Raw genomic sequence first — 16,116 nt, 5'->3', positions numbered from 1 at the left:
GACGCTTGGATTCTGTCGATTTTCTGGAGTGACACTACCGTGCTGTCACTCTTGTGCCAGCTGTCTTGCGCACCCTGTCTTGGTGGGTGAAATCTGGGCTCAGCCATTCTAAGCGGTGGCCCGAAGGTTTCTGTGCTGTGTTCTCCCTTGTGCTTTTCCTCGGCTAAATATTTTGGTCTGATATAATCTGACGTTATTAGCAAACCACTGGTCCAGCTACTTTGGCATATTTAGACTTGATCTTAGACTCAATATCTGTTTTAAATAAAAATATTTGGTAATGCCCCCTTCTGAAATGAAATTTATAGCGAATATAACCTACTCAACACAAGTAATTTAAAAATCAGTATAACACTCTAATATGAAAGAGAAAGGAAAGGAATTTATAATACAAAATAGATTTCAGTACATACTGGTCGGGCGCAACTCTGCTAGAAAACATGCTGACACAAGTGCTTGCACCTCCTTCTCATGGATGAGTTTTGATTTTAAGAAGGTAGGAAGATTAGAAGTCATTCTTTAGAAGGAGTCCAGAAAAAGAGCAGAGAGTGGGTAAACCGTAAAGTAAACCTGCCATAGTCAGTATATACAAAAGGCATTCTGTTCTAGGTTCAGATTATAAGTAAGGTTTCCACCTACATGAATGGCCACAGGACGATTGAAGTATTGCAGGAGGTAGGCTGATCTTGGTTGTGTGGTACTGCCTTGGTCTTTCAGGACAGTGAGGATCCTCGGCTCTGTGCTGTAAATGCTGGTAGTGCTAATGGAAAGGGGTCTCGATCCAGATCCTAAGAGAGGATTGTTGGATCTTGTGCAAGAAAGAATTCAGGGCAAGTCCTTAAAGTGAAGGCAAGTTTATTAGAGAAAGTAAAGAAGCAAAAGAATGGCTATTCCATAGACAGAGCAGCGGCATGGGCCGGCTGACTTAGAGTACTTATGGTTATTTATTGATTATATGCTAAACAACAGGCAGATTATTCATGAGTTTTCCAGGAAAGGGGCAGGATTTCCTGGAACTGACGGTTCCTCCCCCTTTTAGACCATGTATGGTAACTTTTGGACATTGCCATGGCGTTTGTAAACTGTCATGGTGCTGGGGGGAGTGTCCTTAGCATGCTTATGCTTTCTAATTAGCACATAATGAGCAGTGAGGACAACCAGAGGTCACTTTTATCACCATCTTGGTTTTGCTGGGTTTTGGCCGGCTTCCTTACAGCATCCTGTTTTATTGTCAGGGTCTTTGTGACCTGTATCTAATGATACCAGTTCTCCTGACCTCCCATCTCATCCTGTGACTAGGAATGCCTCACTTCCTGGGAATGCAGCTCAGTGGGTCTCAGCCTCATTTTAACCAGCTCCTATTCCGGGTGGAGCTGTTATGGTTCAAACACCTCCGACAGTAGCACCCATCATCCTTGTGATGACCCAAACTGTCCCCACAGCACCCAGTGAGAATCTCTGCTTTAGCTCTTTCCCCCGTGTTCTCTTTTTCCAGACCATTTACAAATGTATGGGAATTTTGTGTGCAAGGTCCCTTTCAGTTGCCCTGATCTTTTTGAGTCCTTGTCTAGAGACTGGATCCAGTCCACACCGAGCCCACTGTTGAGCCCCTGCTGCGTATGTGACCCACTCTGGCTCTCCCATCTCTCCCTTCTCCTTGGGCATGACTGTCGCTTCCCCAAGGTCGCTGGCTCTTTCCCTTGGCCGAGTCTTACGAGCTGAGTGAGTTGTGCCCTTCGCCATTGTTAAGCACATGCTTGTCAGCAGCTGGCTGGTTTCATGATGTACCTCAGAGCAGCCAAGGAGCGTTGAGTGCATGGGGTGGGTGGGGCTGGTGTTCGGGGCTGGGGGTGAGTACGAGACACACATGTCAGTCAAGAGGGAATATGGCTTCGGAGGAGCTGTTTTCCTGCATTTTGATGCTAATGATGAAATTCAGTCACAGATGAACGATTGATATTGTTTGTTTGTTTTTGAGACAGAGTTTCGTTCTTGTTGCCCAGGCTGGAGTGCAGTGGTGCGATCTCAGATCACTGCAACCTCTGCCTCCCAGGTTCAAGCAATTCTCCTGCTCAGCCTCCCAAGTAGCTGGCATTACAGGCTCCCGCCACCACACCCAGCTAATTTTTTTGTATATTTAGTAGACACTGGGTTTCAGCATGTTGACCAGGCTGATCTCCAACTCCTGACCTCAGGTGATCCACCCGCCTCAGCCTCCCAAACTGCTGGGATTACAGGCCTGGGCCACCGCTCCTGGCTGATATTGTTTATTTGTTGATTCACTCATCAAACATTTACTGTTGTGTGTGAAGATTAGTCAATCAGAGAGAAACACAATACAGCTGATTCTGTCCTGTGGGTGCTAGAAATTGAAGGGAAGGATATGCAAGCAAAGATTTTTTTTTTTTTTTTTGAGGCAGAGTTTCGCTCTCGTTGCCTAGGCTGGAGTCCAGTGGCGCTATGTCAGCTCATCGCAACCTCCGCCTCCTGGGTTCAAGTGATTCTCCTGCCTCAGCCTCCTGAGTACCTGGGATTACAGGCATGTGCCACTACGCCTGGCTAATTTTTATATTTTTAGTAGAGGTGGGTTTCTCCATGTTGGTCAGGCTGGTCTCGAACTCCCGATCTCAGGTGATCCGTCCACCTCGGCCTCCCAAAGTGCTGGGATTACAGGCATGAGCCACTGCGCCCTGCCGGCCACAAGCAAAGATTTTAACCTTCAGTCTGAGCTCCAGAAGTTCCATTTTCGTGGGGCTACTCTTAGGAGGAAGTGTCGTATGGGGCAGGTGTGGACTTTAGTCCTGCTTCTCAGGGCTAGGGCAAGGCTGAGACAAGTGAGGCACCTATGCAGCTCAATTTAAGGCGGTGCTCGTCCTTAGTGTCATGCAAGGGCTTCCACCACTCCTAGGTGTATGATCTGAGATGGCCATTTTACCCCTCAGGCTCCCTATCTAGAAAACCATGGTGGTAATAGACCCTCCCTTAGAGAGATGATGAAGAGAGAATGCATGTCAAGTGTTAAGCACATTGAATACCCTGCTTAAGTACTGAGTAACAGACAGCCATGGTGATTACTGTTGGTTTCATGGAAGTAAATTATGCCTCCATTTCAAGCCTGCAAAAGTCATTTTCTGCAGTTAATCTAGCTTGCTGTTGCTCAGATGTAACTAACTTCCTAATAAAGAATTCTCTGGGTTGAAGAGCAAAATATGTTGCTTAAACTTTGCTGAACATCATAGTCACCTGGGGAGCTTTTAAAATGGTTATGTCCAGGCTGCCCTCCAGACCAATTAAATCAGAATCTCTGGAGCTGAGGCCCAGACCCTCAGGTAATTCCAGTGTGCAGCCAAGGTTGACAACTGGTGTCTTAGAGCAGAGTTTCTGAAACCTTAATGTACCCACCAAACACCTGGGGCTCAGGTTAGACTTTAAATTCTCATCCAGCAGGTCTGGAGTGGGGCCTGCTATCCTGGAGTTCTAATAAGCTCCCAGGTGACACTGATGCTGCTGGTTCCTAGACCACACATTTTAAGTAGCAAGGACTTAGGATGCCAGCAATGATCTGAACGGATAAGCTCATTAAAAGCCTTAGAAAGGCTGATTTTTAGCTCAGAACCAAGCTGGGAACTAATTTTTTGTTGCTTGGCTGGTTTGAAAAATATAAAGAGTACTGTGACCCACTGCAACAATTAGCACTACTAACATTTGTCATTTTTGTTTTAGATTTTATTTTTAAGTAAACCATAAACAACATGTAGGTTTGTGCTATGGTTAGAAGGTTGTCCCTCTAAAACTCATGTTGACCCTTGATTACCAAGCAACAGTATAAAAAGGTGGTACACCTGAGAGGTGATTAGACCATGAGCGCTCCACCCCCCATGGAGGGGAGGTGGGATTCACGCTGTTAGAAAAGGGCTAGCTTGGCTCCCTGTTTCCGTTTCTGCCTTCTGACACGTGATGACGCAGCAAAGGGCCTTGCCGGACACCGGCCCCGTGATCGTGGACTTCCCAGCTTCCAGAACTGTGAGAAAAGAAATTTCTGTTCATTATAAATTACCCAGCCTCAGGTATTCAGTTATAGCAGCACAAAACAGACTGAGACAGCTTGCTTTGTGGGTATTTATTCTTTTGAGACAGAGTCTCACTCTGTTACCCAGGCTGGAGTGCAATGGCGCGATCTCTGCTCGCTGCAAGCTCCGCCTCTCGGGTTCACACCATTCTCCTGCCTCAGACTCCCCAGTAGCTGGGACTACAGGCGCCTGCCACCACACCTGGCTAAGTTTTTGTATTTTTAGTAGAGACAGGGTTTCACCGGATTAGCCAGGATGGTCTCCATCTCCTGACCTCGTGATCCGCCCTCCTCGGCCTCCCAAAGTGCTGGGATTACAGGCGTGAGCCCCTGCGCCCGGCTGCTTTGTCGGTTTTTAAGGATCTGCCTGTGAGCTTTCAACATGCGCCCACTGTTCTGCAACTTGCTTTGCTCACTCAATGTAAAGCTGAATGCTTTCAGATTAAGATATACACAAGTGGGATTCTACCATGGAATTCTGCCATACCTGAGATTTCTTGAGGGAACTCTTGTTTTCATACTTAAAAAAAAAAAAATTACCTTTAAATTGTGAAAGCAGCATAACAACTCAAAATGGGGAAAAGTCCCAAATCCCATGACCCTAGCGTGATAATTATTTCCATTCTTAGTCCACTTAAGTTTATTTTTACATAGTTATATCACTGTTTGTTGTATACATGCAATCTACATTCTGTTTATTCTGTTTCTATGTAGATTTCAAATTATGTTTAAATACAAGATTTTTTTTCCCTGTTCATAAATGTAATGTGTACCTTCGAATCCTTAAGGTTTTTCCCTTAAGTTAGGGTATTTTCCCCCCTGCACATGAAAGTAATTTGGAAGTTAGAATTCTTAAGTCTGGGAATATCAGAAAAGTTTAAAGAGGAAAATCACCTGAACACAATTACCATCAATGAATTTATTATTTATGGGACATTTTATTCCAGTTTATTTTTATGTATATATGTATTTTATATAATTTAGATCATTCTGAATCTATAAACTGAGGGTCTGCTTTGAAAACTTTTTTTTATTACAATAATACAATAAACAACAGACATTGTCTCATGTTATTCAGTTACGTGGATGTCACTTGATGGCTTTGTGGAGTTCTGTGTTTGGATATGTCCTTGTTTCTCACATCATTTTTCTTAACCATTTTTTTTCCATGTAGGATTAGTATTTCTATGAACATGTATTTTTATAAACCTATTCCGCCTTTTAAAAATCATTTCCTTCAGCTAGATTCCAAAAAGTGAAATTCCCATGTTAGAAGGTAAGCATGTTTGTAAAGGCTCTTGATCTTGTGTTACTAAAATCCTTTCCAAGAAAGCGGCCTCTCTTTTACCCCCACAGCAGTGAGTGAGAGACCCTGACCCGCTGTGATTGGTAACGGCTGTGTAGCAATCCTTAGGGTACTTGGTGGTTTCCACCTCGGTTTGCATTGCAGCTGCTTCTAGTGTGAGATTACAGATGAAGGCTGCAGTGACTATCTCAGTATCTGTGTGTATTTCTCTGTCTGTTTCTTTTCTTAATGTATGTTTCCCCAAGTGGGATCTCAGGGAAAAGTATATGATTTTCTTTTTTTTTTCTTTTTGGAGGCGGAGTGTTGCCCTCTTGCCCAGGCTAGAGTGCAGTGGCGCAATCTCAGTTCACTGCAACCCCCGCCTTCCAGGTTCAAGTGATTCTCCTGCCTCAGCCTCCCGAGTAGCTGGGATTACAGGCATGCACCATCACGCCCAGCTAATTTTTGTATTTTTAATAGAGACAGGGTTTTGCCATGTTGACTAGGCTGTTCTCGAACTCCTGACCTCAAGTGATCCACCTGCTTTGGCCTCCCAAAGTGCTGAGATTACAGGTGTGAGCCACTGCACCCAGCCAAGAGATATGAATGTTTTCATAGCCCAAGTTGTTGGCGGCAGGCTGAGGCAGGAGGGCCTGCTCATCAGAACTTGAGCTTTCACCATCATTCGTCACTGCTTGGCTCCTGCTTCTGTGGCTGTGGAAGGTGAAGGTATCCTTGGCATGAATGATTTCTCAGCTGGTTTTTCTTTTGGGATTAATGATGTGGGACTCCCAAAGGTGGGAGAATGGAAATGCCGAATGCATTAATGTTGAAATTTAAAATAATGCAAGCACCTTCTCAAACATGACCAACAGTGGAAAGCCATATAAATTTCTTTATGAGCCTTTCAGAATTTTGTAACCAGTATAGGTTTCCTAGATAGTTTTTTTAAATATAAAATGGTAGACGCAGCATAATGGGAGAGGAACAGAAGCTTGGTGACATCTCAGAGCAATCACGTACAAGGGAGAAAGCCATGTGCTTGTTTATTTTCTCTAATGCTTCTAGAATCCAATCAAAGACTCAGGTTTTGTTGACGAACTCAACTTTTTAGGGAGCAAGCAGCAAGGTATATTTGCATGAACATCTGCGTTTTGAAGCGCGTGCCCGCATTGAATGGTTGAGCATCAGAGTCATTAGTACCCGACGCCAGATGTTCCCTGAAAAATCTGCACCAAACACAGACTTGGGCAGTTCATCAAGATGTGAAAAACATGCAGCTGTTAAGGGAAAAGGGAGAAGGTTGTGTCTGAAATGTCGCTCCAGCCCATCGCTTTCCCCCATCAAAGGACAGAAGCGGGAGGAAATAAAAAAAAATTACCAAAACCCATAGATATGACAGAACTCTTATGAAAAGGTTACGGTAATTATTCACCGGGGAGGGAAATGCTTTTCCCGTTCATTAATGCTTCATTTCTTGTCTTTTCTAATGAGCAGTAGGTAGAGATGTCTAGAGAGAAAGAAAAATAGCAGAATGGTTTTGAGGGATAGCAAGAGCCCAGGAGAGGTGAACAGTGGGAAGAGAGGTGTGGCGGCTAAGTAAATGCTGGTGTTTGAGTTACTTCCTAGAAACGGTTGGAATGAAACAGCTGAATGTAGCCCATCCAAGGAGCGGGAGCCCGTGGCTCAGTTTAACCCCCTTGACTTTCCCCCCTTGCCTCCGGAGAGGCAGAATTTGCAGCCCGATTATTCGTAGAAATAATTTTTCAAATCTTGCCTTTCCAGTACGGTTCACAAGGTGGCAATTTCCATGTCACTGAACATGAAGCCTGGGTCTTAAATATAGCCAGCATGTGAATGCCCTGCAGGCGGTGACAGTGGCGATGTGACATCACTGCCAAGCAACTTCTTGTTATTTTGGAGCCTGGGAGGGGAGCAACAGGAAGCTCGGCAGAGGGGAGATATTCTTGGCAGCAGCAGCGATGCGGTTTAAAGAGAGACAACTGTCAAGGCAAGTGACTCTGGAAGTTTGCAAAGTTGATCGGTTCACTGAGCAAACCAGAGTTCGCCGAATTTGTACTGGTGCCAAACATAGCCGAAGCAAAGATGTGTGAGACTCGTACCTGCTGCTGCTCAGCTCCAGCCACCAAGTAGCCATCATGAAAACGTTTTATTTTAAGCAGAAGAACTTTCCTTCAAATGCATTCTTACTTGGAAGCTCTCTGAGACCCGAGAGAGCTCCCTGAGAGCTGAGCCACACAGGTTAAAGTGGAGAGGTGGGGTCCTGGAATACCACCCACGGAGCTGCAAAACGCCCTTTGTTGTCCATGCTGAAAAGGCCACTTAAAAATGGCGACCTAGCGTGGAATAGGCTTGCCTTTGAGCACACTCCCTCTTGTTTCTGGTAATGTGAGCTAAGGAGCTGTTAGGGCTGAACTAAATCCACAGATGGTCTCTGCCTCTCTTTCTGTATCTCGCAAGGCTCTTTCCCAAGTTTGTTAGGGAGTGACGTTAGCTGCATGTTAGTAGATCTTGTTTTTCTTGTTTTTCACTCATTTGTCCCTCAGATTTTCTTGTGCAATCTCCCCCTCCCCTGCATGATTAGTCCCTCTTATTTTGCTTAACTTTTTCTTACTTCCATAGCATTTCTTGTTTTCTAATACATCACTTCTTACATTCATGATTTATCACTGCCTTTTGGTCTTAAGTTTTAAGCCTCATGAGGGCAGGAGCCTTTGTCTTGTTTTATTTTATTTTTTTTTGAGATGGAATCTCGCTCTTGTTGCCCAGGCTGGAGTACAATGGCACAGTCTCGCCTCACCACAACCTCCACCTCCCAGGTTCAAGTGATTCTCCTGCCACAACCTCCTAAGTAGCTGGGATTACAGGCATGTGGCACCGTGCTCAGCTAATTTTTTTTTGTATTTTTAGTAGAGACAGGGTTTCTCCATGTTTGTCAGGCTGGTCTCGAACTCCTGACCTCAGGTGATCCACCCGCCTTGGCCTCCCAAAGTGCTGGGATTACAGGCGTGAGCCACCACGCCCGGCCTGCCTTTGTCTCATTAGTTCACCGATAGATCTATTCCAAGGAGCCTGGACAATGCCTGGCACATAATAGAGCTCAGTGGATGTTTGTTGAATGAACAAATGAGCATTTGTCAGTTACTTCTATGTTGTTGTTCTGCTGTGTTTGGCTTCTGTTTCCAAGGTGATTTCATGGTCTAAAGTAGCTGCTGGAGCCCCAGCCATGAGACCTGTGTTCTTGGCAGCAGGAAGGGTGAAGCAGGGGAAGGGGAGAAAGTGCATGCCAACTTCTTGTACAGAGGTTACCGCAAGTCACTCAGACACTTTCTCTTACTTCTCACTGGCCTGAACTTACTCTGCTAGGGATGCTGAGAAATGTGATTTCTGTTTTTTAGTGGAGCACATTGTCACTCCAAATAAAACAGAAGGGAAGTAAGTAGTGGTCTGTGCTTAGTGCCTGGTACATAGTAGTCTCTCATGAGGAAAATTCACTTGTTTTGTTACTTGGGGTCACGAGGGAGTATATGCTCTGTTCTGTAGTCAGTAGATCAGATTGTCCCTATAGTGATTAACAAATGACCTTTTGATTCACAAAGACTTTGCCTCTAATCCCTGCAGTAAGCACTTGCTAGCATTGTGACCTTGGGCAAGTTACTGTACCTCTGTGAGCCTCCGTGTTTAAAAATCATGAAAATGGGAAAAATAATAGAACCTACCTCATGGGTGTTGGTGAGGATTGAATGAGATAATGCAGGTAAAGAAGTGTGGGCTGGTGTCTGAGACACAGGAAGCTAATAAATGAAGGCAGTTCTATATCATCCTACGATCTTTACCAGCCTCAGTCAAGTGTGGTTTCTAGGTGCTCAGGACCCAAGGATCACAGAGACAGCCTTCCAGAAGTTCACAGAGTGCACTCCAGTTAGAACAGTTTGTGCCAAGGAGGAGAGGCATGAAGGAAGATGCTGTGTCAAGGAAGGTTCAGGTTGCTCCCTGTGGCTGTATCCTGGAATTCTGGAGTCCAGTGTACATTTGGGGAATGATTGAGGGTGGGGTTTCTGCAAGGGTGGCCTGGAAACAGATTCCCAAGGTCCCAGTGAGGAGTTTGGTCTTGGTTCTGTGGATAGTGGGCAACTATTGAAGGCCTTTAAGGAGGGGGAGTAATTGATTAGGTCTGTTCCGAGGGACAGAGCCATAATCCCCTCCTGGGCATTGTGGAGAAGTGGATAGGAGGAGGCCAGTGTCAGAGGGGCTGGAAGTTCTTTGAGCTATTCAGGCAAGAGATGATGATGGTCAGATCTAAAGCAGGGTGAATGATTCTAGAGAGAGAGACTGGGTAGATCAGCCATGATAAGTATGATTCCAGTTGTTTGGTTCTTGGATTAGAGTCTGTCTTCCCAGTAGACTTTGCTACTGGGCTTTAAGGACGGATAAACAAGATGTGAATGAATTATTTGCCTAGCTCCTCAAGGTACAAGGCCAGACCTAACCCAGGCCTTCACCAGCATTGGCGTCTTCACTAAGGCTGTGCAGCCTTTGTTAACCTGAGTCATTGAGGAGCAGATCTTTTCAAGAGTGAGTCCGCATCACAGCTTTAACAACCTGAGCCTTGTGGCAGGTAATTGTGACCAGGAACAGCAGCGAATGAGCTAATTTTTGTCCAGTGATCACATCTGGAGATAGTGTGTGTGAGCTGCGTCCCTTTGTAATTGCCATGGTCACAGTGTTAGGAGGCCCCAAGCCCGTGAGGAGGAAGTTGTCTTTGGGTCACCAGCAGGGTCACAGCCTGTGATTTGGGTTCATTTGTGCAGATTGGGGCTAATTCGTTTTGGCTCTTTTATCTGAATTGGAAATTGCTCAGCCAAGCAAGAGATACGGTCATTTAACAGACAGAAGTGCTCAGATGGAGGAGGGTATGAGGCTGGATAGGACCCATGTTTTCCTCCCAAGTTCATGGCTAATAAGAATGTGACCTTGGCTTTCAGAGGACCTTACCCAGCAAAGATACCTTTCCCCTGTCTGCTATATGGCCACAAAGTCAAAATGTTAATATGTTTGTTTCTGCTTTTTATTTAAAAATTTTTAAATTATGGAATTTTTCAAACATGAACAAAAATAGACGGAATAGTGTAACAGCCCTTGCGTACCCATCCCCCAGTCTTCGCAGTTACTCACTTGTTACTACTCTTGCTTTGTTGAGCCGGTTACACTCTGCTTTGTTCTTTGCTTAACAACTTACAGCAAGTCCTAGATGTCATATCAGCTATAAATACTTGCTCTCATATATGAATCTCTTACAGTAAGACAAAAAAATTATAACCACACACAACACTATTACACAATAAAATTAGCAACAGTCTCTTAATATCTAATTTCTAAGTTCAAAGTTCCTTGATGGTCATTTACAGTGGCTTTGTTTGAGTGGGTTCTGATTTTACTTTTCAAAGCGTTAAGTCAGCTCATGCCATTCTTATGTGTACAACACTCCATTGTACTCAGAAAAAAAAGAATATCCACCCTCCTTTCCTTGGCCTGCATGTTCTGCGTGATCTGACCGGGGCCTGCCTACTTCCTGTTAAGCGTCTTCACTGTTTCTTCTGCCCGGGACTCGTACCCCACAGATCCTCAGATCTTTGCAGGACGGTTTCTTTTCAATACCTCTGAAGAGAGGGTGGTCCTCCACCTCAGTCATTTCCCCTCCTCATTATGATTTTACATTTTCTCACAACCTACTCTTCTACATTTGTGTTTTTTTGTTTGTTTGTTTGTTTGTTTTGTTTTTTTGAGACAGAGTCTCACTCTGACACCCAGTGTGGAGTGCAGTGGCACGTTCTCGGCCCACTGCAACCCCTGCCTCCCAGGTTCAAGCGATCCTCCTGCCTCAGCCTCCTGTGTAGCTGGGATTACAGGTACATATCACCATGCCTGGCCAATTTTTGTATTTTTAGTAGAGACGAAGTTTTGCCATGTTGGTCAGGCTAGTCTGAAACTCCTGACCTCAGGTGATCCTGAGGCCAAGGCAGGCAGATTGCTTGAGCTCAGGAGTTTGAGACCAGCCTGGGCAATGTGGTGAAACCCCATCTCTACAAACAATACAAAGAAATTAGGTAGGTGTGGTGGTATGCGCCTGTAGTCCCAGCTCCTCTGGAGGCTGAGGTGGGAGGATTGCGTGGGCCCGGGAGGTGAAGGGTGCAGTAAGCTGAGACTGTGCCATTGCACTCCAGCCTGGGCAACAAAGCAAGACCCTGTCTTAAAAAAAATGCATGCAATAATACACATAAAAAGATTCACATCGTAGAATCTTTGGTTTCTCTGATACTTTTCTGTTAAGAGGTGGTACCAAGCACATGTTGGAATTCCTACCTCCCACATCCAGACCAGGTAACTGGTTTGCAGATGGGGAAGATGGGACACCTGCAGATGGTCATTTCAGGGTCTGGCCTCAGATGGGCATGTGGGGAGCAGGAGACAGTGTGGCTTCATGGAAACTGCCCTGGGCTTTGCATTGGGGTCTTTGGAAACCCTGCCCTATTTTAGCTCTGTAACCTGGAACGCGTCGCTTTCCTTCTCTGAACCCCAGATTCACCCATCAAATGGGGCAAACCACCATCTTCAAACCAGTGAGAGACGCGGTGTTTCTGAGGCTCTTTCCATTTTCCTGCAGAAAAAAACTGACCTGTACTAGTAGCAACTTTGCTGACCAGTCAGGCTGAGAACGCAGCACATACACCACAGGTTCCTGGAACAGATGCCACTAATTCATTATTGACAAAACATAATAGCCATCTTATTTTTTACATTTTCCAGGTGTTTTCTGAACACCAAGAATTGTTCTGTCTCACATAGGTCAGCTAAGTTAATCCTAGTGGTGGCCAGTGAGCAAGGTCCTTTTATGTTCTCAGTTCACAAGAGGGTGACAGGCTAAGCAGCTTGCTCAGGACCCCACACACAGTGGCAGGGCTGGAGTTTGAATGCAGAGTCTGCTAGAAAGTCCCCTGCCATCCACCCTTCATGGTCATTAGGGTGGTTTTTATACTTGTTGATTGTCAGAGTGTCTCTGTAGTCATGTCTATTTACTATAGCTTTCTTTTGTGCCCCAGCCTTGGCTGTTTTTAGTCAAGGATAATGATCGTTTAAAAAGAGCTGGGCACTGTGGCTCATGCCTATAATCCCAGTGCTTTGGGAGGCCAAGGCGGGAAGATTGCTTGAGCCCAGGAGTTCCAGGTTGCAGTGAGTTGTGATTGTGCCACTGCACTCCAGCTTGGGCAATAGAGCAAGACCCTGTCTCTGAATGAATGAATGGCACATCCTTTATTTTTAGCCGTAGAGAGGGTCATAACATTTTCCAAAATATCGTCTAATTCAGAGCCTTCCATGTTGGTACCCACTCTGGATCTCTTGGCCAGTCTTGTGTACAGTCTAGAGGCCCCTGGGGAGATCCCCCCATGTCTTGTCTTTCTCTCACGCTCCCCCTGAATCTTTGTCTCAAAAAAAAAAAAAAAAAAAGAACAATCTGGCTCTGTTGTCCAGGCTGGAGTGCAGTGGCACGACCTCAGCTTGCTGCAGCCTCCGCCTCCTGGGTTCAAGGGATTCTCCTGCCTCAGCCTCCCGAGTAGCTGGGATTACAGGTGTGCACCACCACACCTGGCTAATTTTTTTTATTTTTATTTTTTAGTAGAAATGGGGTTTCAGCATGTTGGTCAGGCTGGATTCGAACTCATGGCCTGAAGTGATCCATCCATCTCAGCCTCCCAAAGTGCTGGGATTACAGGCGTGAACCACTGTGCACAGCCACTCCCCCTAATCTTTATGGTGAGCTTTTTGAATGCAGCTTTTTCCAGAAAGTTTTATGTAGCAAGGTGGTGTGACAGGAAGACAAATTGTTGAGCTTTAAATTGAAGAAAAACAGAAGGCAATTTGTCTGATGTGTTCCAGTTCTGTTCTTCTACCTTCTTCAAGTTTGAATTATGGAGACGGTTTCCTCCCGCTTTGAAGGTTAAACTGCTGGGAGGTATTTTATTGGGGAATGTTCCATTAAAGCATTAAGAACAATTAGATGTAAAGTCCTCTTTTATTTTTATGGAGTTTGACATACAAATCATTAGAAGTTTGGGTTTTCCCTCTCTCCCTACCTTCCTTCTCTTTCCTCTTCCCTCCTCCCTCTGCCCCACCTCTTTCTTCCCTTTCTTCCTTAAGGGAATTCTAAAAGCCCTGGAATGAAGTGCATTTTGGGAAGAATTTGGCAGCAGGCTTTCTGTAATTGCCCACAGAAGGAGAAAAAACATTTACCTACTTTTAGAGGTGAAAACTGCTCCTCCAGGCTTGAGGGCTTTGCTTGTCCTGCCCCTGTTGGGTAATGCCCCACCACCACTTCCCCGCCCCAGGGGACTCTGGCTCTTGTTGCCACTGTGCAGACCAGGAGAGAAAACTCCATCCCAGGAGGAAATGTATTTGGTTAGAAGGTTTGTAACAATGTAATTATGCAGCTGAGTGTGCTCAGATATATTCTATGTATTACGTTGGTAGAAAAATGTTGTGTTAAGTCGGTGGATTAAGAAGAATAGGTGCAATTTAGCAAGCCACTGGGAGGAGCAGCTCACATGAAGAGCCACAGAATGTATATCTTCTTGAGAGCACAGGGATGAGGTGAGCCAGGGACATGGTCATTAACTAGTGGAAGAGGGGATTTGCCTTGGTTAAAGGACCCTGGATTCCTCCCGTTGCCTCAGTTATAGGCCCTTTTCTCAGGGCAATGATGTTTTCATTAGAAAAGCCACAGGCTGGGCGCGGTGGCTCACACTTGTAATCCCAGCACTTTGGGAGGCCGAGGCGGGCGGATCACGAGGTCAAGAGATCGAGACCACGGTGAAACCCCATCACTACTAAAAAAAAATACAAAAAATTAGCCGGGCGTGGTGGCGGGTGCCTGTAGTCCCAGCTACTCAGAGAGGCTGAGGCAGGAGAATGGCGTGAACCTGGGAGGCAGAGCTTGCAGTGAGTCGAGATTGCGCCACTGCACTCCAGCCTGGGCGACAGAGCGAGACTCCGTCACAAAAAAAAAAAAAAAAAAAAAAAAAGAAAAGCCACAGACACACTGAGCCAACTATAACCGAGGACCAAATGAGAGGCCGCTTTTCTATGCTAGCTGCTCCTCGAGGGCAGACTGTGGAGTTGGAGATGTGTTTGAGTAGAGGGTGGTGGCACCCTGAGATGGAAAATGAAAGGGGTAGATGTAGCTGGGAGTGTGAGAGCAGGGAGGACCCAGAACCTTCTGCAATTCATCCTCCTGGAGAGTCTACAACCACCATGGGTTCACTAAGTGATCGTGAGTCCCGGGCCCTGTCCTGTTCCAGTGACACTGCTGCAAGGAGGGGACCCATGCTAGAGATGGCTGAGCCCATCCTCATGAGATCACTCCTCTGCTCAAGATCCTGCAGTGGCTCCCCACTTCCCTCGAAGTAAAGCCAAAGCTGGTGAGTGGTGTAAAAGGAGTTGACATGATGCAATGCTCCCATCACCTCTCTCTGCTCCTCTGACTCCTCCTCGTGTTCATGTGCTCTGGGCATGTTGGTCTCTTCGCTGTTCCTTAACGTGCGTGGCGCACACCCCCCCACATTTCCTTGAAGCCTTGGCTCTAAGGTTTCTCTCTACCAAGATCCTCTTCCCCCAGGGAGCTTCTTGGTTAACTCCCTTGTCTCTTTCTAATCTATTTTATTTTATTTATGAGGTGGAGTCTTGCTCTATCGCCTAGGCTGGAGTGCAGAGGTGCGATCTTGGCTCACTGCAACCTCTGCCTCCCAGGTTCAAGAGATTCTCCTGCCTCAGTCTCCTGAGTAGCTGGGACTACAGGCGCCCACCACCACGCCCGGCGAATTTTTGTATGTTTAGTAGAGATGGTGTTTCGCCACGTTGGCCCGGATGGTCTCATCCTGACCTCAGGTGATCCGCCCACCTCGGCCTCCCAAAGTACTGGAATTATAGGCGTGAGCCTCGTGGGCCCAGCCCTCATGGAGTCTTAGGAAGGGGCCCAGGTTGCCTGGGTTTCCCTTCTTGCCTCTTCCTGCCCCCAGAGAGCACCACGAAGCCCAATGAAGGTGGATATGGGGCAGGAGCTCGCTGGGGCTCTGATGTGCAGGAAGGTTTCCCTGTTTGTCTTCAAAACTCATTTTGTAAGTGCCGAGAGCTGTGTTTTGTTTCTCTACCTCTATGGCGTCATCTGCAAGGCAGGCCTCTCTAGGTCCTTAGCAAATGGCTGTGCAGCCGACTTGGCCAAATGAATGAATTGATTCTCGGGGCTGCCTGTTTATCCATCATCAGGAGAATCGGAGTGCAGGAGCCCAGGGTGTGGTCCCTCTGGGCACTGAGTTTCCTCATGCCCCCCTCCTGCAGAGCTCGGGTGTGTGCAGATGCGTGACCAAGGACCAGGGGGCATTTTCACTTCTGTGGGGTGGGCCTGCCAGGTGGCTGGGCAGGGAGACCCCTGTTCTAGTCGTGGTTTTCCTGGGAGCAGAGCCTGAGTCAGGGGCTTGGATTCAGGTGCTTCTCTGGGAGCTGATCCTAGGAAGCTACAGTGAGGGAGCCGGAGGGTGAGAAGGCAAGGAACGGCAGTCAGGAAAGGGGGTTTCTTGAGATGGCTGCAGGTGGGCGGCCGGAGGGTCCCCCAAGGAGTGTGGAGAACATGCCTCGCATTCGCCTCGGAAGGATGGGGCGTTCATCCACCAACATCCACCCCCCATAGGCT

The 16,116-nt window shown here is 46.4% G+C and overlaps 1 protein-coding gene across 4 annotated transcripts in view; it reads left to right on the top strand.

The window, feature by feature from the left end:
• Positions 1-16,116, top strand: part of SNX29 (sorting nexin 29) — a 593,868-nt gene that overhangs the window by 160,418 nt on the left and 417,334 nt on the right. The gene's annotated exons all lie outside the window — the stretch shown is intronic.

Source organism: Hylobates moloch, unplaced genomic scaffold (genome assembly GCF_009828535.3).
Source record: "Hylobates moloch isolate HMO894 unplaced genomic scaffold, HMol_V3 SCAFFOLD_23, whole genome shotgun sequence".
NCBI classification, from domain to species: Eukaryota; Metazoa; Chordata; class Mammalia; order Primates; family Hylobatidae; genus Hylobates; species Hylobates moloch.
The sequence above is the reverse complement of the archived record's forward strand: the minus strand, read 5'-3'. Positions and strand labels throughout refer to the sequence as shown.